The sequence below is a fragment of the Pseudophryne corroboree genome, chromosome 3 (assembly GCF_028390025.1).
Source record: "Pseudophryne corroboree isolate aPseCor3 chromosome 3, aPseCor3.hap2, whole genome shotgun sequence".
NCBI lineage: Eukaryota > Metazoa > Chordata > Amphibia > Anura > Myobatrachidae > Pseudophryne > Pseudophryne corroboree.
The window spans coordinates 297,300,652-297,323,764 of NC_086446.1; the positions used below are offsets into that span (position 1 = coordinate 297,300,652).

At 39.7% G+C, this 23,113-nt stretch overlaps 2 long non-coding RNA genes across 4 annotated transcripts in view; one reads left to right on the forward strand and one right to left on the reverse strand.

Moving 5' to 3' along the window:
- LOC135055362 (uncharacterized) overlaps window positions 1-23,113 on the forward strand; it is a 302,272-nt gene that overhangs the window by 181,325 nt on the left and 97,834 nt on the right. Inside the window, exon 5 of one of the 3 annotated variants that reach the window (XR_010243727.1) lies at window positions 14,692-16,949. The exons of 1 other annotated variant lie outside the window; for it this stretch is intronic. This is a non-coding gene — a long non-coding RNA (uncharacterized LOC135055362). Of the gene's footprint in view, window positions 1-11,924; window positions 12,675-14,691; window positions 16,950-23,113 lie in introns of those variants that run through there. One more of the 3 variants, XR_010243729.1, reaches the window with a different exon arrangement.
- On the reverse strand, window positions 9,760-10,364 carry LOC135057720 (uncharacterized). The gene is made up of 4 exons (XR_010244322.1): window positions 10,337-10,364; window positions 10,171-10,244; window positions 10,031-10,085; window positions 9,760-9,794 (listed from the first exon to the last, which is right to left on the reverse strand). It is a non-coding gene; the product is annotated as an uncharacterized LOC135057720 (long non-coding RNA).

Below are 23,113 nucleotides of genomic sequence, written 5' to 3' on the forward strand. Positions count from 1 at the left end.
AGACAATCTGCATGGCTGCCAATTAGTCTGTCTTCTGGCTCAAAGAATGATTAGAATCTAGAAAGAGTAATGATTAGAAAAAAATCAAGTGGTCTGCTTTCTGCATGCTAACATCTATGTGCAGCTCAAACAACAGTTTCCTGCTAACAAAAAATACAAAGATGATAAAGAAGAAATGTGCGTACAAAATTCCTGTTGTTGTTTGTACCAGTTATAATTAATGATGTTGTACAAATTGTCAAGGAGCTAAGTGTTATATATATTCTGTTAATCATACACTTGGTAAGTGTTTTGTTTCTCTTCTCTTTAAAGAAATGGGTGTGTTTTTTTTATGTTTATTTGAGTGGTTGCTTGTTCTGGCCTTTGCCTTTACCACTGTCGTGTTGGCGTGCTCTGGTGGAGCGCCTTGGTGGTGGTGACACTGGCGTTACATTTGGAGTAGTCGTACCACAACTGCTGCTTGTTTGCTGTTGCTGCAGGGATCTGAGTGTTTCATTGAGGTTAGTGAGGGTGGCATTGAGTTCACGTGTTGCAGCATTTTGATTGTCTACAATTCTGGACATGGATTCATTGATCATTTGATTGCTTTCTAAAATGTTGATATAGCTTTGCTGTTGTCTGTGCTGTTCTTCCATTATGCGCTGTAAGTTGCCCATGACATGTGTAATATCTGCACGCATGATTTCCATGGTATTTGCAATTCTTGTGTTTCATTTTGTCTACTCAGATTTCTGCTGATTCGTCTGAGGTGAGATGGTAGGCTTGCAAACATTTGGGTCTGCCTACGCAGGCAATTTTCATTAGTGGCCTGCTGTCTAGCCCAAATGGTCCAGAACACTTAATCAGGGCCTTGTGTTACTGGTGTTGTTGGGCTGTGTTGGGGTGGTGGTGTGCTTTGCTGTGGTGGAGTACTCACAGGTGCTGGGGGGCTGATTCCTTCGATTACTGGATGCATTTCTAACATGATTGTGTCATCCATGTCACTGTGTTGCTGTTGTTGCAGAGGGATGCTGGTACCAGGACTAGAAGCTGAAATTAAAAACATTTATCCGTTACTTATCCATATGTTTAATACAGTGGTACAAAGCACTAAACATGGAACACATGTAATGGACTGGTGCTTTCAGATATCCGGCCTAGCAACATCATCACTCATTACTTAAATACATACATACAGATGTGTCCACTTACATCTTTTGCTAAATTTGGCACAACATGCAAAACATGGCTAAGGTGTTTTGCATGAGTAATGAGTGGATGGATTTTTAAATTTATGTTTGCCATAATAGAATATGTATAAAGTAACATATTAAAGAAGCAAGTTAAGAAAAATCACAAGGCATGGCTAAATCTCTGAGTCTATAGTATGTTAAACCAAGCCATACATGGCCAGATATAGCAAAGATGTATGTGGACACATCTGGATGCCTGTTTGTGGCAAATGTGTCTGGTTACTTCATTCTGAAAGCAAACACATGAGTTGTATGATACATCAGACATACTCCTGCCTAAAAACACATTGTAATCCATTATGTTTTGCCTTATAGTGTCTCCAACCAAAACATAGTAATGTTTTTGTATGCAGTTGGCAATGTTAGGACAAACACACATGTGTAAATGATTCTAACAACCTTACTATTTGCAAAGCTTACACATGAGTTTCTGTTGCAGCATCTTCCACACATTGTGCTACTGTATGGCTGATGTGGACATACATATCTTTACTGGATGATGTGATGCCATTTTGATAGGTTTCCATTTCATGTTTTACTGACTTGGGTAAGTATAGCAGATTTTGATGGGTATTTACTTAATGAGTTTAAGTAAATGGTTTTTTAAAGATCTGACATTTTTAATTGTTATCACAGTTTGTTACTCACAATCAAGATGAGGGGAGTGCGGTTGGCGTCTTGGAGGTGTGTCCAAAATTTGGAGTGGGGGCACCGAACAAACAGTAGATAATCTTTGTGGCGGGGTATCGTGCTGTGGTTGGCCCTGGACATCAGACCTTGCTTTCTTTGCTGGCAGATGTTTTTTGTGGTGTGTTCCAGAAGTGCGCCTTCTGCTGCTTAAGACTTCTTTGGATGGACCTAGTATTGAAAGTGACATTTTGTTATGGCCATTCATTTACAAACCTAACCTATACTACAATGGACACTTTACCTGCTTCCGCAGCGTCGTCATCATCAGATGTGATGGGAGTGACTGTAGGACGACCAGTACTGCTTTTTTTCAACACTGTAAATCCAAAAAAAAATATTCATGCTATTGTTAATACATCCACCCATTATGCTTATAAACATTACATCTTTAAAAAATGGATGTTTTATTATGAATTTAAAAATAAGCACATTTAACACAAAAAGCACAACATCATACCCAAAACATCGTCCAATAGCCATATGCACTATGGAAAGTGCAACACAGGGTATCATATACAGGACACAGACATAGGACACAAGTCCAAAAACATACACTAACAAGTCAAAAAACACACAGCTTCATTTTCTAATAAAAGGAAAAAAATTACAGATGCAATATAGAAATAGGTCTGTGATGTGGCACTCCAAACACACATTACCACAATATGAGGCCAACAAAAAAAACTAATAAATAAATAAAAAAAACCAGTAAGGTAACTAAGTCTGCAGTTGTTGTGTCAGTGTACAAATATAGACTCAAAATGAACCAGCAAATAGTGGCCTTGACTTAAACAATATTACATTGAGTACTAATGAAATTACACATGTAACTGCCTTCAAAGACACTTTGCACTACTCCAGCCTCTAACATATCAACCACTGATTTGGAAACATTGCACATGGATAACTGAAATAAAAAACATATTCCAACTTTCAAAATGTACTATGTGCAAAAGGAAAACATTATTGCGGGACAATTCAATGACACACCAAGTCCAAACTACACATGGAAAATGTACTATCCAAAAACCACATGACATACAAGCAAGTAAGACGTTACATTGACTTTTGTATAAAACATGACCCAGAACAATGTATTTGATGACGCACACTTGAAGATGGGAGTAATATGCAACATCCCATGACACACATTTAAAACATACAGTAAGCCAGAAGTAATGTCATAGAATGTTAAGGCAAATACACATGCTCACCATCCTTCCTGGGGCGATCGGAATCCCGGACATGGGTTGCAGACACTACTTCTGGAGGGATTATAGTCCGCATGGGCTCCTCATAGTCCAGATATGTGGCAATAAAGGGCGGACCACCACCGGTTTTGCGAGCCGACTTCGCCTCCTTGGCCATTTTGGACTTGACACGTCGCTTTATGTCATAGTACCGTTTGCGGCACGTCTCCTCCGTCCGCTTCACCACCCCCTCACTATTTACAGCAGCAACTACTTTCGCCCACAACACCGTCTTCCTCCGTGTTGACACCTTGGCTGACTCAGGCCAAATAGCTGGCGCTGATACTTCATCAGCTCCCGCACCAATGCCACATTTTCTGCATAACTAAACTTTACATTACGCCCAGTCTTAGTAGTGGTGCGTGGCTGCGGAGCTCTCTGACTGTCACTATCACTGTCACTTGAGGCTGCTGCTGCAACCTCACCCACCTCCTCCAGCTCACCGACCTCCTCCCCCTCACTCACACCCTCCACTTCACCCACCTCTGAGTCACACATAATTGTGTGTCTAAACACTTAACACAGAAAAATAAAAAGACAAACAACACACTCTTCCACTACCACTGCACAAATCACACACACACACACACACACACACACACACACACACACACACACACACAGTGACAAGGGACTATAAATAAAAAATACTTGGACCAAAAATTAGACAAAACCACAAAATACAAGACTACAAGAATGACAAGACTACTTTCAAACACAATACTACACTCAGAAATCGCCCAAAAAACTCCTCACCAAACCAACTACTCACCAACCTCCACAGCACAACCTCCCTCCTCACCACTAGCTAAACCCACGAGGTGCAGACGGTTTGGGGCGTATTTATATGGTTGCGCACAGACACTCCTACCATCTGAAACACAACCAATCACGAACGTGGATGAAAATCGAAACTAAAAGTGAAAATGCGGATGCGGGAAAAAAAAACCCTGCCGCGTTTAACTTAGAAAAGAACCCAGCAAAAACAACAAAAACACGTACGCAAACGACAATGACGGCGGCAAATGTGCCAAAAAAAAAATCGACTGACATCGACATCGGAAAACACGAAAACAATAAACTTGAATGCTTAGTAACTTGGCGTATATGGATTCAAAAAGTTGCATGAAAATGCACCGGATACAAAACGAGTTTAAACAATACACAAACCGACTCAAACACGAATATTAGTGAATATTGGCCAATGTGTTCTAAAATTATAGATTAATGGTGTGAATTTGAGAACTGAGTATGCTTATGGATTCATTACACATATATACAACTTATTACTATATATACTTACCTGTTACAAAAATATGGATCAGTGGTGAGAATTTAAGGATTGAGTATACTTACAAGCTCATTATATTACAGTTATGCACCTTATTACTACATATACTTACCTGGAATTGACTTTCCAACAGATAGCTTATCCTTAATACTTACCCATAGAAGTCCCATAATTTGATAACGATTGTGCTCCATCCTCACTTATGGTATGAAATAAAATTTAAATTTATCAGATCGGTAGCGTGCTCTGATTTTAGTATCACTTTTTTGAACACTTTACTCACTATATGTATTGTATGTACTGTCTTTATTTCATTTCATGATAAGACAAATTTTATGGATATAATAAAAGTTATATTTTAATGAATTATTCTTTTGTGCGCCAACAAAGAGACTTTAGGGCAGATGTATTACCCTAGAGAAGGCATAAGTAAGTGAAAAACCAGTAATAAGTGCAAGGTGATAAATGCACCAGCCAATAAGCTCCTAACTGTTACATATACGCACCAGCCAATTGGCTCCAATATGTAAATTGACAGTTATGAGCTGATTGGCTGGTGCATTATCACCTTGCACTTATCACCGCTTTATCACTTCTTTACACCTTCTCCAGGCTTAATACATCTGCCCCAATATTCTCCTTTTACTATAAATTTTACTGTATATTATATAAGTTACATATACATTTGGATTTCACAGGGGTAATGAAGTGGTGGTGTCCCCTGCTGGTATCAGCAGCTCTCCTTCTCCCTTTGTGAGTTAATACAGACTATTTTAACTTGTGAAAGTTAAACCGAGAGTAATTGTTTTATGTATCCAAGTAACCAATATACTTTTACGGAACTGATAGCAGTTTAGCTCTGTAGCATATTAACAGTATGTGTTATATATTTTTAGATTTTATAATCATGGTGCTGCATTGCTAAAGTCACAAAACCAATGTGGTGAATTGAATGGGAGGCTGAGGAAGAGGAATGGTTGAAAGGTGGTTGAATAATGAGTGGGACATGATAAATAAATATCTGGAGGGATAACGATTGATGGTTGGTGGCTGATGAATAAAGTGTGGGGTAATAAAGAGTGGTTGACTATAAGAAGGAGATAAATAGGCAACTGACTACTGGTAACACATATAAAAAAACTCAAAACTGATCCTACTGCAGAAATAGCTAAAGCATTACTTACCTTGACTACAAAGACTTGTGAGGAAGAATTTCTAAATATAGATGAACCTTCACTACCAATGATATATGTATTGCCCCTTCCATTTCCCTGGATGCACAATAATTTTGGCCTGTAACAGTTCGAATTTGTCAGCACTGGTTGATTTCTTCCTGCAACCACTAGTACAGGAAACAAAAGCCTTCCTGAAAGACACAGGAGATGTCCTAAGAAAAATAGAAGAGATTCAGTGGAAAGATACGTATTTCCTGGGAAGTTCTGATGTAAGCACTTTATATACTATTATTGATCCATTGAAAGGTATAGAGGCTGTCTCCTACTTTTTATATAAAAGTGATTATGATGAGAAAACTCGACAATTCATCTTAGACAGTATTTAATTAATCTTAACAAATAACTATTTTTATTTTGATGGATTTTGTTTTGTGCAACAGGTGGTGACAGCAATGGGTTACAGGTTTTCCCCCAGTTATGCCAATTTATACATGGCCTATTGTGAAGATCGTTACATTTTTACCAATAAGGCAATGGCGGCAAACCTGGTATCCTGGCATCGCTTTATAGATGATATTTTATGTATTTGGGATGGTTTTAGCATTAAATTAACCTTTACGATTAGTCACCAGGCATTATCATTTTTAGGTTTATGGATTTATATAGAAAATGATTCATTAATGACTAAAAATGTTAAAAAACCCACAGACTCTAATGGTTATATTGAGAACAATAGTATGCATCATCATAATTGCCTGGATAGTATTCCTTTTAGTCAATTTATCAGAGCAAAACAAAATTGCAGTGATGCGGCCATTTGTGATGAACAAATTGAGGAAATAGGGACCTATTTCTAAAAAAAGGGTACTCTGAAACTGAAATAAAAAGAGCAAAAGAAAAAATAAGTAGAAAGGACCTTTTGAAAGAAAACCCACACGACACATCCACTCAAAATGGGAATGATAAATTCAAGTGGGCCTTTGTTAGTAAATTTAATCTCATCCACAAGGAAATTGAAAGTGTCTTTAAAAGGAATTGGGGTATCCTCAAAAAAGACTCAGTTCTAGGACCAGAGTTACCAGATAAGCCGACTATTATTTATCATAAGGCACCATCCTTAAAGAATAAACTTGTAAGATGTACAGTAGTATAGAACAAATACCCAGATCTAGTATAAGAATCCAGGGCTTTTATAGATGTGGACTTTGTTTCACATGCCGCAGTGTCAAAAGTACATCCAGTAAGATAGTGGATTTTACTATGAATGATGTGAAATACTGTACAAGATTAAAGATTTTTTTAGCATGCCAAAGTAAAAACGTAGTTTATGCCATTGAATGTACTTGTGGACGTGTATATATATATATATATATATAAAATATATATATGTGTGTGTATATATATATATATATATATATATATATATATATACCGCTTCTACCACCCGTGTGGTGGGTGCACTCTCGCAGAAATCAATCACTTTGAAGATCTTGATGTGTCAATCAGTTTATTCAGGTTAATCAGGTTCAATAATGTTGCCTTAAACTTTCGACGTTTCGGTTCTCGTTGCATGTAGAGTTAGATTACGATCAGTTGCTTTACGGAACATCGTAGTTTTTAACTGTTTCCCAGTCTTAGTGACATTGACGTCCAGAAAATTAATGGACATTGCAGAAACCGAATATGTGAACTTGATAGGACTGTCAAGGGTATTAAGTTGGTTCACCATATCGATAAATTCTGATTCAGTACCTTCCCAAAGTAAAAAAAATATTGTCAATAAAACGTTTAAAGTAAAGGATTTTCTGCCCATAAACTGGTAATACATACGTATTCTCGTAGTTGGCCATAAACAGGTTGGCGTACGATGGGGCTAAATTCAACTCCATCAGCGTGCTTGCAACCTGTAAAAAATAGTCATTTTTATACATGAAATGATTACAGGTCAATAGCAATGTCCAATGTCGTTAATTCCAGAAAAAACTCAGTTGGGTAATCTCTACATGTGGATTTGGAAAACAGAGTCCGTAAAACTTCTATACCTTGTTGGTGCGGTATAACAGTGTACAAAGAGCACACATCCATGGTGGCTTGTAGGGTATGTTCGCCCAACTGATCAAATTGTTGAAGAAGTGAAAGAAAATCTCCAGTGTCCCTTAAATAGCTTTCAGTTCCCAAAACTAAAGGCTGTAGAAGACTGTCAATAAAGATGGCTATAGGTTGCAATAAGGAACCCTCTGCTGCGATGATGGGTCTACCGGGAGGGTGCACCAAAGTTTTATGCACCTTGGGAAGGGTGTACAAAATGGGACATTTGGGTGAATCAACCGTTAAATACCTGAATAAATCATCACAGATATGGCCTTGTTCAAGTCCCCGTTTTAAACATGCATCAATCCTGGATTTAATATTGGGTATGGGATTTGAAGTCAACCTGCTGTAGGTCAACTCATCCACCAATTGCCTGTTAATTTCACGGTCGTAGTCAGTCCAACTTTGTACAACGACGGCTCCGCCCTTATCCGCCGGGCGGATTACTATCTCAGTGGAATCCCTTAGGGATTTAATGGCTTTCCTTTCTGCAGGGGACAGATTATCAAACATCCGTTTAGGTGGAGGAATTTCAGAATCCTTCTGTACCAGACGTAAAAACGTCTTGATACTGGGGTTCGTGGAGGGAGGATCAAAGGCAGATTTGGGCCTAAAGACAGATGTATTTTCATTGGTGGGTTTATTGGCAAAGAATTCACGAAGGCGGAGAGAACAGCCAAATTTATACTGGTCAATAACCCTATTAAACGTGTTGGTCCTACAAGTGGGGACAAACGATAGACCTCGCGAAAGAAGCCTAACTTCAGCCTCACCGAGCTCAGTATCTGACAAGTTAAACACAGTACTCAATGCCGCCTCCTCCGGCCTCTTCTCTTGATACCCCCCTTTCCGCGGGTGCGGTCTGTGCCACTTCTTAAAACCCTGGAGTGTGTAGAGGTTATTTCCCCTCCTGCTCCTAAAAAACGGGTGGATTCACTAGCACCTTCATAATAATCTGTATCAGAAGTTGAGGCAGAAGAAACAAATTCTTGAGAAAATGGTGGAGCTCTTCGTCTAAATGGTTGCCTAGTAGACCGATTGCTGGTATTACTACCTAGCAATCATCTGTATACTGTATGTGTTTGATAATCATTGGTTACTGTTGATAGTTTTTTCCGTTTAAATGAGATCAAATCCCTTTTATAGGTATCTATTTGAGACTGCAATTTCTCAGTCCAATTTTGAGTCTTGTCATTCTGCAGCAGGTGGTGTGTGTTTTAATGGTAGAATCAACTTCAATGGTTAGTTTTTTCAATTCAATGCCCACTTCTTCTACCACAGGGGTCATAAGATCTAAGGAGCATTTGTTTAGTACTCCACACCACCGGCTGCAGAAGACCGGATTGTTTCTGCCCAATGTGGGCAAATTGGAAATGTGAAAACCTTGCGGGATTTGTTTACGTCTCAAATACTCGGAAAGGAATTGCCCGTATAAAGTAAGGTCAACTTCTCTTTGTTTATGCTTTAATACTTTGTAAAACAGGTCAATTGGCGTTTCAGCTGGCAACGCTTCGAATTCGAGTTTGTCAAACAGAAGCTTTTCAGTATCCTCATCTGTGAAGGAGACAGTGCCAGTTTCGGCTTGGGCCAATAGCCCATCATCCAATAAGTACACCCCACTCTGTGACATAACACTTGGTGCATACAAATAATATATTTTTTTTTAAAAACAAGACAAACATACAAAAAAATATATACAATAACACTTTTCCGGATACAATAGTGGAAACAGATGTGTTAAAAAGATCCGAACAGAGGGATGGGTGCCAGGAAGAAAGAACTGCTCTCATTCGCAGTTCAAACCAAACATACCCACAGAATATCCTGCACTCTCATCAGTTCATAGAGATAAATAGGTGGGTGCAGCCAATGACCTTGTCAGGTCACAAATATACCGCATCTACCACCCGTGTGGTGGGTGCACTCTCGTAGAAATCAATCACTTTGAAGATCTTGATGTGTCAATCAGTTTATTCAGGTTAATCAGGTTCAATAACGTTGCCTTTAACATTCGATGTTTCGGTCCTATTATAGGACCTTTATCAAGACTGGCAATTCAGAGCATCTACATGATCAAAAAGATAAATACAATATGTATAAAATCAGACTAAAAGTATCAGATCATACCCACACCACCACCACCAGTGCCTCCCAGGCCCTTATAGCAGAAAATAGTGACATCAAGTTAATTAATTAATTAATTAATAGAATCATATTCTATATGGAAACAAGGATAAAGATCAGCATACTCCCACAGGACAAGCATAGCACCTCACTCTACAGTAAACTTCACAAATGTACCTGGGTCAATATTAGACACAATGAGTCAAATGATAGCTCCTGGAACACAGGACTACTATAAAAGAAAATTGGAAAGCTTATTAAAACACTGACCCTCACCAGTGTATAATAGGACACAATATACCATATAGAAGTCATACCTGGATAATTAAAAAGTAACACTAGGCAGCTACAGATCAATCAGCAAAGGCCATATAGTTTTCAGCAGCAAGGTCTGCAATTTAAAACACAAACAAGATATATAAAATAATCCAAACTAGATAAGATATTCCTTCCATTGGGGTCCACACCGGCCAGTCCACTCACCACTCTGCTGTTTAGTATCTGATGATAGCTGCATGCTGCACATCAGCAGCTGCATGCTATTTAACACAATGGGACAGGAAATGCCACTTAACCCTGAGATGTAACTATATGTGTGTTAAACGTTAACCCCATAAGAAAAAAGAGTGTTTCGTAGATATCAAACCATTAGATATACCCAACGCTACTGATTTCAGAGGCCAAAATCATCACATGTAGCTCAAAAGTACAATATTGGCTGCATTCGTGGCCGCTGGCAACGCCACTTCCGCGTTCCAGCGACCGGAAATGGATGCGTTCCACGGGCCGGAAGTCCCGCGGACGCCGCTCGGCCAAGCCGCAGGGGCTCTCATTAAGTGACAAAGACAAAACTAAACTCAAAAAACGGGTGCCAAGAAACATTCCAGCACATGGGTGAAAGCCAAAATAGCAACAATGTAGCTAGCCACATTCGGTCAATAGTCAAGTCGACCTGACCGGAAGTGACGGCACCATCTACTAAGCATAGATGGGAGGGGAATATGCTAATAAACCAACAGAGTATATTAGAGTGAGTTATATTGGACAAAGGCATACCAATAAGGCAACTAGAGACAATTGTTAAATATCAGTGAAACCCAGTAGCGAAAAATCCCTCATAGATATTTATAGGCTGTATTTAATTATATTCATAATTTCTTTTCAATAAGGAATAAAAGCATAACACCAATTAATAAAGTACATCTGTCTATGAACTATCACCATGGGGGATAAAAAGCAGTGGATCCCACTGAAATTCTGCCAAGGACCTGGGTGGCTCCGGAAAAAAATAAAACAAAAAAATAAATAAAAATAAAACAGATAAACAACACATGAATAATATTAAAGACATTATACAGAAAACTGTATGTACAGATATTCATTTAATATGACAACTGCAATATATGGAGTTGCACAGGTACCCTAAAAATAACCACCATATAACTACAGTCCGGGGGCCCTATTAAAAAGGACACTGTAGACTCATTATAAGGATACATTTGGACATTAACAGTTATAAGAATACATTTAAGGGATTAGCCTCATTGAGGCCCCTTGGGGCTACCGTGTCAAGCTTATGTGTCCAGAAGCTTTCTTTCTGTTTAAGCATAATTTATATATATGTGTATATATATATATATATATATATATATTGGAAAATCCACGAGATGCCTAACAACTAGGCTCGCAGATGCATATACATATGTATATATATATATATATATATATATATATGATATGTAAAGGAAATGAGGCACATTCATTATCAGCCCATTTTAAAACAGATCATAATCAAAAAGAGTGTAATTTAAGAGATTCTGGGCAGTGGAGCAAATTAAACCATCTCGGAGGACAACGGATCTGAGAACGAGGCTGTTAAAATGCAAAATGAAATGGATTTTTAATCTTAATACCCTTTTACCAGTTGGCCTTAATTCAGACTTCAAAATGATTTTTTTTTTAACTTAATGTATTTTATTTATTATTTTTATATGTGATATTTATTATTGCTATACCTATATTACTAATACCCCATTTTATATATGTTTTTTCTTTTTTATGCATCCCCTAGAGTTATTTTTAATGAACTTGGACTGGTAAAACTTATTTGAACTACTTTGGACACTGTAATGAGGATACGTAATGGAAATCTAGGATCTGAACCTTCAATTGATCTAAGCACGCCACCATGTGGAACGCATGGTGGGCCGCTAAACACGGAAGTCCTCCCGGCTCTTTAGGGGTATCGAGATGTAAATCCGGAAGTTCTGGTCACATGACTCGTGTGATGCAGTGGAACGCATACCGCGGAAATGGAAATCCATGAAGCGGAGGTTGCTCTCCGGTGCTAATTGAATGAACTCAGCTGTTGCATCTTTATGGACAATAGATAGGGGTACAGGTATCTGTATTTTTTAGTCTGCTGCTATACACATCTCAGGAAGTGAGGTGGCTATTCTAGAATAGGACTGGTCACGGATTGAGAACTTGCTGGCTGTGGACCCTGTTTTCCGTGCTGAAAGAACTGGTCAATGAGTATTTCAAATCTGTAACCAGAGCATCCTATTGTTACATGCTGCTATTTTTTCTATGTTTGTGAGTGCATTTGTATTAAATAATTTAAAACTTTTACCAAAAAAGTGGTGCACTATTGGCATCTATTTCTTCTCTTATATGGTTTACCACTGTTCACCATGAGTGAAATATATGGAGGAAATTACATATGAAAAACAGAGACCATGGGAGCATGGACCCAACATCATTTGGAACTATTATACTGTGACCTTTTCCTAGAGGTCTACTCACCTTGGAACATTTAATAAAAAGGGTAAATATTGTTTATTCCTTATCACTGTCTGGTGTTTGCGCTTGGATACATTTATTTTATTTTTATTTTGTTACTTGTTTGCAGAGAGTAGTTGTGAAACTTTCTTTAACTGTATTAAGCTGCATACTAAACCAGGTGCTAGCGCAACGTTGCAAAATATTTTTTCTGTCTAATATACTTTTACAGAACTGATGGCAATTTAGCTCTGTAGCATATATACAGTATGTGTGTTGTATATTTTTAGATTTTATAATCATGGTGCTGCTTTGCTTAAGTCACCAATATGGTGAATTGATGAATGGGAGGCTGAGGAAGAGGGATGTTTGAAAAGTGGTTGAATAATGAGTGGGACAGGATGAATAAACATCTGGAGTGATAACGATGGATGGTTGGTGGCTGATGAATAAAGTGTGGGGGTGATAAAGAGTGGTGGTTGTGGAAGATAAATAACATATGGAGTGATGAAAAGGGATGGTTGTCAACTAATAAATAACAGGTGGGGTGATTAAATGGGATGGTTGTTGGGGGGCTGAATATTGGGTGGGACGTGATGAATAAACAGGTTTTGGTGATTAAGATGTATAGTTGGTGGCTGATAAATAATGGGTGGTTGTGATGAATAAGCTTGAATGGGGGTGATGAATAATTACTGCATGTGTAGAGGGATGGTTTGGGTCAATGAATAATGAGTGGGGGTGATAAAGAGGACTGGTTGGGGATGATGAAGAATGTGTGGGTGTGTTGAAGAGGGATGATTGGTGGGATATTAATAATGTGTGGGGGTGATGGAGAAAGCTTTGTGGGGGGGATGAATAATGGGTGGGGGTGAGGAAGAGGGATGGTTGGCAGTTGATGAATGAAAGGAGAGAGTGACAGGGGTGTTTGATGCCTGATAAATAATGTGTTTGAGTGATGAAAAGATATGTGTGGTGGGTTCTTAATCATGGGTTGGTGTAATGAAGAGGAATGGGTGTGAGTGATTAATAATGGGTAAGGGTGATGAAGAGAGATGGTTAGAGGTGATGAATACAGGGTGGGGGTGATGAAGAGTGATGTAGGAGTGATAAAAAAGAGGTAATGAATAATGTGAGGGATCGATGGTGGTTGATGAATAATGGGTGTGGCTGGTAAAGAGGGGTAGTTGGGGGCAAATAACATGGCTGGGGTGATGATGAGTGATGGTTGGTGATGAGTAATGGGTGGGGGTGATGAAGAGAGATTGTTAGGGGGTGATGAGTAATGTAATAGGTGCGGTGATAAAGAGGGATGTTTGGAGGATGATAAATGATGGGGTGTGGTGTGGAGGGGTTCTGCATTGGCACATGTGGTTTTGTATCAACAGCCATGGAAATGGGCAACTGAGTAGGTCTTACCTACAAAGTTTAATTACAGAAAACACTGAAAAAATCATATCCTGTCACAATAACTTCACTGGTGAATTGGGTGGGATCAGGAGTCTGGAAGAGAATATGTAAATATAAAAATTGCTATCTCCAGAGTTTCTTGCTATACCACCTAACTGGATAGTTGAAAGAACTGTCCTGATGTAGCTGCATTTTGGTAGGGAGACATCTAAGTGACTTTTTTCCCTGAGCTCTACTCCCTGGACTTTACAGTGGTTTCAGTAAGATGTGGAAGTTATTATTTATTATTAACAGTTATTTATGTAGTGCACACATATTCCACAGAGGATAATTGTCCATTCACAACAGCTCCTGCCACAGTGGACCTTGCAATCTATATTCCCTACCACATGTACCCCACAAACATTAACGCTAGGGTTAATTTTGTTGGGAGGCAGCTAACCTACCAGTATATTTTGGATTGTGGGAGGAAACCAGAGTACCCGGAGGAAATCCACACAAGTACAGGGAGAATATACAAACTCCACACTATTAGGACCATGGTAGGAATCGAACCCGTTACACCATCCGTACTGAAGCTGACTTAACTACATTTGCAATATTAATTTTAACTTTAATATAATGAAGTAAATATCTTCTTCTGGTAGGGTCGGTGATGGTCACATGCTAACAGAGCTCCCATCCTCTCCTCCATAATCCACACTCACTCTGGAGCCTCAAAGAGCTGGCACACCATGGAGTCGGCCAAATACTGCAACCTCAACTGCAGCATCATCTGTATCTCTGAAGTTGTAGACTGAAAAAACAGCAGCATCATTGGGCTCCTACACAAGGCCCAGCTCTGCCCATCAGTGCTGGCCATGCTGCTGTTCCCCAAGGTGTGCACACCTTGCTGCACTGCCCAAAAAGTTCCCCTCACACTGCCACTGCTGGAAGAAGGCACCGGTGCCATCTTATCGCAACCTCCATCTTGCCACCTACATGTTATCCTGGACTCTGCCTGTGCCTCTTTTGAGTGAATGGCTCCAACTGCTCTCAGCCTGCTGCTGTGGATTCCGGCTTCCTCCGATCATCACTGACTGTGTACCACAACAGCTGCCCCAGCACTTCTAGCTGTTGCGAATGTGCATACCAGGCCATCTTAATCCTGTGCTGATCCCCCTCACTGGCTGCCTTCACCTGGCCCCTTGCTGTTGCAGCATAATGTGTCTGGAATTTGGCTGTTGCACTGCTCCTCATCCGGATCTTTCTCTTCTACATGTAGCTTCCTGTTGTCTCAGACATTGGCTCATTGCTGGACTAACCCTTATACTGCTCATTTTGTTTGTTTTGGTACACGTGATTTAGCTATAATTTCTTTCTGTTTAAGTCTGTTGTATCTCTGCCTGCTTTATGATGATACTGCCTCCTAATGTCTGTCCTTACTTCCACTTCATGGTTTCCACTTCAGCTGTTCTCTTGGCTCTAATTTTCCACTGTATGTTACACTTCTGTGAATTGCTCATCCTGCTAACTGTAACCTATGTAGTGTGCCACGGATGGATGAATCATCTATGTAGTGGGAAGCCTATCAGATCGCTGCTTATTTTATCCTAGGTGTCTCTCATTTCCATTTATTGTTTATTCGCACATTGTAATCCAAAATATTGCACCTAACATGACTGCCTCACCTGGTGCTCTTTGCAGAATGACAATGCAGGGTTCAGTAGGCCTTGCAAGGCTCTTGCCTAGAACTCTTATTTGTCCCATTGTGTGTTGCAGGCATGCCTCATTTTGGCCAGTGAAATTGTATGTAGTGTGCCTAAACTGGTTGCCTCACACTGAAACTTCGGCAGTGGCATGAATAATCCTAGTAGTTGATGACCAAAAATGGCTGCCACACCATATGGATTACCGCCATAGCTTCTGTATTTTCCTGCATATCTAACCTCTTATTATTGTATGTTCATAGCTTATGTTTTGAAATTTGCTATATTATGTTCAAACTACCTCCTGAGTCCCACTGGAGGAAGAGTGCTATATAAATTATTAATTATTATTATTATTATTATTGTTGTTATTATTATTATTATTATTATGTATCTAGGTGAATTTAAAAGCCAGGAACAAATGGAACGTTCACTATCTATGGCCCTTTAACTAAGGCAGTTAACCATTTATCTGGCCAATTTATTTTTCCAAAAACCGCAATTTAGTTGTTGGGTTTTTATGACTGAATTAGGTTAAGAACATCTATTTAAAAAAACTTATCCAACACATTTTTTTATTTTTTATTTTTTCAAAAATATTTTTTAAACACTTTTTGGAATATCAAGATTTTTTTAGATATTGACTACCAATATATTACACCACCAATGAACAGGACATCATATCTTTGCATTTATGCAGCGATCGGCTGTATGGCAGGCAGTGGGGGAGGGAACAAGGATGCAGAGAGATCAGGAGGTCCCTCTAAATTTGCCAGCTGCTGGAAGATTATTTTCCTGCAGTAACCCAGTGGGCATTTCTAACTAGTTGCATCAGACACAACCAAATCAGGGAAAGCCCAGCCTGGAGGGGTCATATCTGATAACCTGTATTTATCAAAAAAATATTGCGCAGGCAACAGACCACATTCCTTAGTTGTGTTTATAAATGAGCTTCAGTTGCACTAGATGAATAAAAATAAATAAAAATAAGATGTTTAAAAATAGTTACAATTAATTTTATGTTTTAAGCATTACTGTGTTTTTAATGTTATCATCGTCTCATGATGTTGTTATTGCAGGTGCTAACCCCTTTGTTGTAAAACAGCAAGAGGGCATGTTGCCCATTGAAAGAAATGCTTCAAAATTGTGACAGTGTTTATAGTGTTGTTTATAAATTTGATTTTGGTATATGTTCTCATAATAATCTATGTGAAAGAGTAGCAAATAAAATAATTTCCATGATAACAGAGTTATATTTGCTTATGAGATAAAATGTAATTTACATACTCTGAAGCCGATGGGCAGATAATAACAATGGAGAAATTGAGCACAGACAATGTCCAACATGTATCTTATAGTAAGTAAAAATAAATGAATATCCAGAATACATATTATCTAAAACCTAATTATAGGTTATTTCAGCCTGTTCTACAACATATTTAAGTTTTTTTAATGGCTTTAGATATATAATTAAGCAGTGTCACTGTCCATATTGTAGCAAAGTACATGATTATTAAATACAAACCTTATGTATTACTTGGCTAATCATTTGATTGGCAGCTGTTCCCCTCAGTAAAATACTACATCCTGGTAATCTTCTCTATAACCATATTCAGAGCCGATAGACAAATCTGTCCCCATTTTCCGATAACACATTTAAGCCCCAAGGTGGTATTTTGAAAAGATAATTAGACTAAATCGTGTTGGAAGTTAAGATATGGGAAGGGATGTCAGGAAATTGGACTTTTGTATGATTTACTGTACAGGCAAATCGGAAAGACTACATTTTTTTACATTTGTAATGACAGATTATTTGAGCCACATCACTTGCCTGGTCACTGCATAGGGCTCTAATTGAGGTATTACAGACACCCATCAGTTATATTAATGCGTATTAAAGTTTAATTATGCGTAACGGCAGCACATGCCTAGTGTTATCTGGTAAAACAGATGTGTAGGAGGGGTATGCACATTTTTAATTTTATTTAAAGTGCACATTTGATCCAAAGGCTACTACAACTATGTACTGAAATCAAACATATATTATTTTATATTTCAAAACATTTGTACACTTAAAGTACACCAATACACTATTCTCATATTAGCAATTGTTATTTCTCTGTGAAATTGTATGTATTTGTTTAAAGCCCTTCCATCATACTTGCCAACTCTTGTGAAAAGGCCAATAGAGTAGGACGATTCTTAATGCCTCCCACCAGAGTTGTCCAGCCAGATAGTGTCGATCTGGATGTTGAATGCTACTGTAAAATCCTGGAACACTCTGTGGTGTCTGTGTAGGTGCTCTTTCATACAAACAGACCAGGAGCTGAGATCAGCATGCTGCTTCAACTTACCTAACTGCAAAACGGACATAGGGTCTGATTACGAGTTGATTGCACGAAGCTGCTTTTTGCAGCCTGTGCGATCAACTATACTCCGCCTATGGAGATGGGGTTTTTCCCATAGCAAGGCTGCGATCGCTTGTGCAGCCCTGCTATGGTAAAAAAAATTGTGCAGTTTCTAAGTAGGTCTAGACATACTTACCAGCTGCAACGTTTTCAGCCTGTTCGGTCCTGGCTCTGACGTCAAACAACCGCCCTGGACACACCTGTGTTTCTTCAAACATGCCTGCGTTTTTCTTACCACTTCCAGAAAACGGCTCAGAACGCTGTGTTGCCACCCAGGAACGCCCACCTCCTGTCAATCTTCAAGCAATCCCCGCTGCGATCACTATCTTCATTCCTTTCGTCGTTGCCCGGCGACGTCTGTTGCCGGGCAATGACGCACGTGCTCATTACGGCCCCTGTGCATGCGCAGTAGTGACCCGGTTGCAGCTGTGCGAGCGAAAGCACACTGCGATCAGGTCATAATGACCCCCATAGAGCAAGCTGCAAAATAGCACTGCGCAACAAAACAGTGGTGAGACATGGTACTGCAAGCATGCAACAGAAAGGTATAGCAGTGTGAATCTAGCAAAGTCAGATTACCATAGCTAACAATTCCCTCCCCATATTCCTCTTAAACCCATCTTACAAGTCCAGTCTTTGTAGTGCATGTCTTACATGGGAAGGGTAGCTGCAGTCCTCATGAATGACCTGTAAACTAGGATCAGGAGCACTTATGATGTCTGTGGACTCCACTGTATCAGTGTTCACTTCAACATTATCATTAATTTGGAACAATTGTGCAACTCTGGACAAGTCATCCGAACAATCCGCTGTGTCTACTGGCATGGGTATTGACACCAGAGCTTCTGTAGCAGGTTTTTCCCCATCAAGTATAGGTGATCCATTATGCTCCCGTAGTTGATCCAGGTGTCTGTGCCACAGTTCCATGGGGTTTAAATTTCCACTATATATGAAAATGGTCCTTTACATTTTGTGACAGAATTTTCCCCACAAAGTGGAGAAAGTAGAGGCGCTGATATTGAAATATTATAAATTAATAATTAAAATACAACGTATATCAATATAAACAATTAATATTTATTAAATCAATATATAATGAATTACCGTCCGGTAAAAAGAATAAAATATGCCACACTATTAAAACAAACACATATAATACGTTCAGAAAGAACTACAATGTAGGTGTCCTTTATAAGGGTTTTAAAGTGTCCAAATGCTGATAATTTGTTTCACCTGAAAAAAAGCCCGATCGTGATTTTATATGCAATCCTCCCGCTGGTTTTAATAGTGGGGCATATTTTATTCTTTTTACCGATTGATTTAATAAATATTAATTGTTTATATTGATATATGTTGTATTTTAATTATTAATTTATAATATTTCAATATCAGCGCTTCTACTTTCTCCACTTTATGGGGAAAATTCTGTCTCTAGTTCTACCATTAATGGGAAGAGCTTACCCACTTGAGAGGCGGCAGGTATTTAAATATTATCAGCTGGCGCTGGGTAATTTCTATCTTTACATTTTGTAACTGTTGCACTTACCCACTTCTGTTCTCCATGATAGTTACGTGCCCACAAAGTCTGACCTACAGATAAAACTCGCATTTTGGTACCACCAGAACTTTGAAACTGCTTCAGTTGCTGATCACAAATCCATCCATGAATATCTGGCTTGATCAAATCCAGAGGTTTTTCTACCCGGGAACAGCATAGCTGGGGTTTGATTAGTTGTGGCATGAACCATATTCCTGTATGCAAACAAGAAATTGGAGAGCTTGTGCTGTAATTAACCCTTGTCTATGCGCATTGTGCGGCAAGTTTGCTTTAAGGTTTGTATGAGGCATTCAGCCAGTCCATTTGTAGCTGGGTGATATGGGGCAGAGGCAATATGACGATTTCCATTTTCTATATGAAACTCTTCAGTTGTAAACTGATGCCCGTTATCACTGACCAACTGCTCTGGTACCCCAGTTATGTAAAAAAAATTCCTTAGCACCTCCACTGTGTGTGCAGCTGTAGTAGAAATAACTGTAAAAACTTCAGGCCATATGGAACAGGCATCCACCACAACCAGAAACATGGACCCCAGAAATGGTCCCACAAAGTCCACATGAATCCACCGCTCCAATGGATGCAATGGTGCTAGAACAGGCATATTTTGAACAGATTGGCACCCGGAACACTCTCGAGCTAGATCCTCCAACTGGTGATCCAATCCTGGCCACCAAACAAAACTCCTGGCCAGTGCCTTCCTTTTGACCACGCCCAAATGACCCACATGGCATTCCTCCAAGACTCGTGCATGCAATTTGACAGGCATGATGATCTGCAATCCCCAGAGGAGGCAGCCAGTATCAACTGTGAACTCACACCTCCGATGAAAGTAATAGGCCAGCTGCTCACGCACTGATGCAACCCACCCTTTCTGTGTGGCTGTGAGTACTTGAGCCAGGATGGGGTCTCAAGCAGTCTCTCATCTGATTATACTGGCAGTTATGGGAAGACATTCCACTTGCATCATTGTGAAAATATTCCATGAGTCCTCGGTTGTCTGTGGCAATGGGGCAGTCTGTCAAGGCACTTGGGACAACCCGTCTGCATTAACATGTTGTGCAGTCCACTTGAATTCTATAGTATAGCAATATTCACTTAAGAACAGGGCTCAGCGCTGCTTCATTTCAGCTGCCGTGACAGGAATACCCTTCTGAGGGTTAAAGATGTGGTTGGTGGTCAGTTATGAGCGTGAATTTCTTGCCATATAGATACTGACTGAACTGTTTTACACCCCAACCAGACTTAAGGCTTCTCTGTCAATCTGTGCATAGTTACGTTCCGCTTTGGATAATGCTCGAAATGCAAAAGCTATTGGATGCTCCTGTCCATCTGGCATAGCATGTGGCATGACAGTCATAAGATGAGGCATTACTGGCCACTCTAACAGGAAGCGAGGGGTCATAGTAGGTTAACACCATGTCTGATGTAATCAAGTCATTTGCCTTTGTAAAAGCATGCTCACATTTTGTAGATCATAGCCATTTTCCCTGCTGGAGCAACTAATGTAAAGGATGCAGAACTGTTGCTAAGATAGGCAAGAATCTGTGGTAATAGTTAATGAACCCTAAGAAGCAGTAAAGCTGAGACACGTCTTTTGGCGAGGGAACCTTTAAAACAGCTTCCACTTTTTCTTGACATTTGTGCAGTCCGTTTGCATCAATAATGTGCCCACAGTATGTGACAGAGGCCATAAAGAACTCACATTTGTCTCTTTTGACTCTGAGCCCATATTGTTCAAGTCACTGCAACACCAGTTTAATGTTTTGGAGGTGTTCAGACAAACCTCAATAATGCCATCCAGGTAGCATTAGATAACCGAAACCACTTGTAACACTTGGTCCATAGCTCGTTGCTAAAGGGCATCGACAGAAGCGATGCCAAACACCAACCAATTGTACCTGTAAGGACCTTTGTGTGTGTTAATGGTGAGAAACACATTTGAATCATCCTCTATCTTCATTTGTAGATATGCATCAGCTAGGTCAATCTTGCTAAACTTTTGTCCTGCCAGATTTGCAAAAATACTGTACAGTATCTTCAATTTTCGGTAACGGGTAGTGATCTGTTTGCAATATTGGATTTATGGTGACCTTGAAGTCCCCACACAGCCATACTGTGCCATTTCTTTTTACAATTGGAAAAACTGGAGTTGCCCAAGGAATCCAAGCCATCTTTGATATTATTTTCTCACCTTCCAGCCAGTCTAACTCTAGCTCCACCTTCTGCCTGATAGCGGACGGTACTGGATGAGCTTTATGGAACCTAGGAACAGCTCCATCTTTGATCACTAGCTTCCCTTTAATATGTTACAAAGTCCCAATGCCTGGTTGAAAAACAGTGGTAGCTTGGTTAAGTACTGTGTTAAGGGACAAGGGCAGGGTGTGTGTGTCGCTCAGGCTTTTGAAGACTGAACAGTCTAATTTAATTTTTCGCAGCCATTGTCGACCCCACAATGCTGGGCCGCCTTTTTGAATGATGTATAAGTCTAGAGTCTCCTGCTGGCCATTATACTGCACAAGTACGACAACACCCCGCATGGAATTACTGTCTTCACAGTCTATGTTTTAAGCAGCATCAAAGTTTTGTTTAATTTAACATTTTTAAAATGGTGTTTGTACTCTTGTGACATTACAGAGACTGTTGATCCTCTGTCCGGTTCCATTTTAACAGGGTGGCCATTAATGTGTGTAGTGACTCAAATTGCTTGTTTGTCACCCCATTTTACTGCAAACACTTCCAAACTGTCCACTGTATAGTCATCCAAAGCAAATGTATTCCTTAATCTACTATGACTCTGTTTCCCACCAGTGGCCCCAGTGTGATATGCCTGCAGCAGGCAAACCCTTTTGTTATGCTCCTTTTTGTTGCATTTCCTACACAGTTCATGCTTGAACCTGCAGGCCCTGGATGAATGTGTATCTGCACCACAGCGGTAGCATACTTCTCTGATGGGGCGCCATGTGCAGTGTTAGCTGCATTTTCCATTGATAGTGCCACTTCTACTGCGCGTGTAAATGTGAGATCTGTCTCTGTTAGTAAACATTTTTGCACACTGTCACTTAAAATCCCACACACCAGATGATCTCTTAGGGCCAGTGGTGTGTGGTGAGGTCAGTGGCTGGTGAGGTACTACAGCTATAATGTCCATCGAGTCCCGCCAATGACTCCTACCGCTGCCGAGCCAATGCCCGCTACTGCCACTGCCACCGCCAATGGCCTACAAAATTGCTGCCATCAACTGCCCGGCCTAAACTGCTAATCCACATCTCAGTCCGATTCCGCTGCTAATGCCTGTAGCCTGTCTGTTCATCAAACTTGTAAAGAGCTGGCTGCTAATATATTGTTAATTTTTAAAAATTTATGGGAAAAAGAGAGGAGGAATATGCAGAGATTGGAGAGATGGGAAATATGGGGA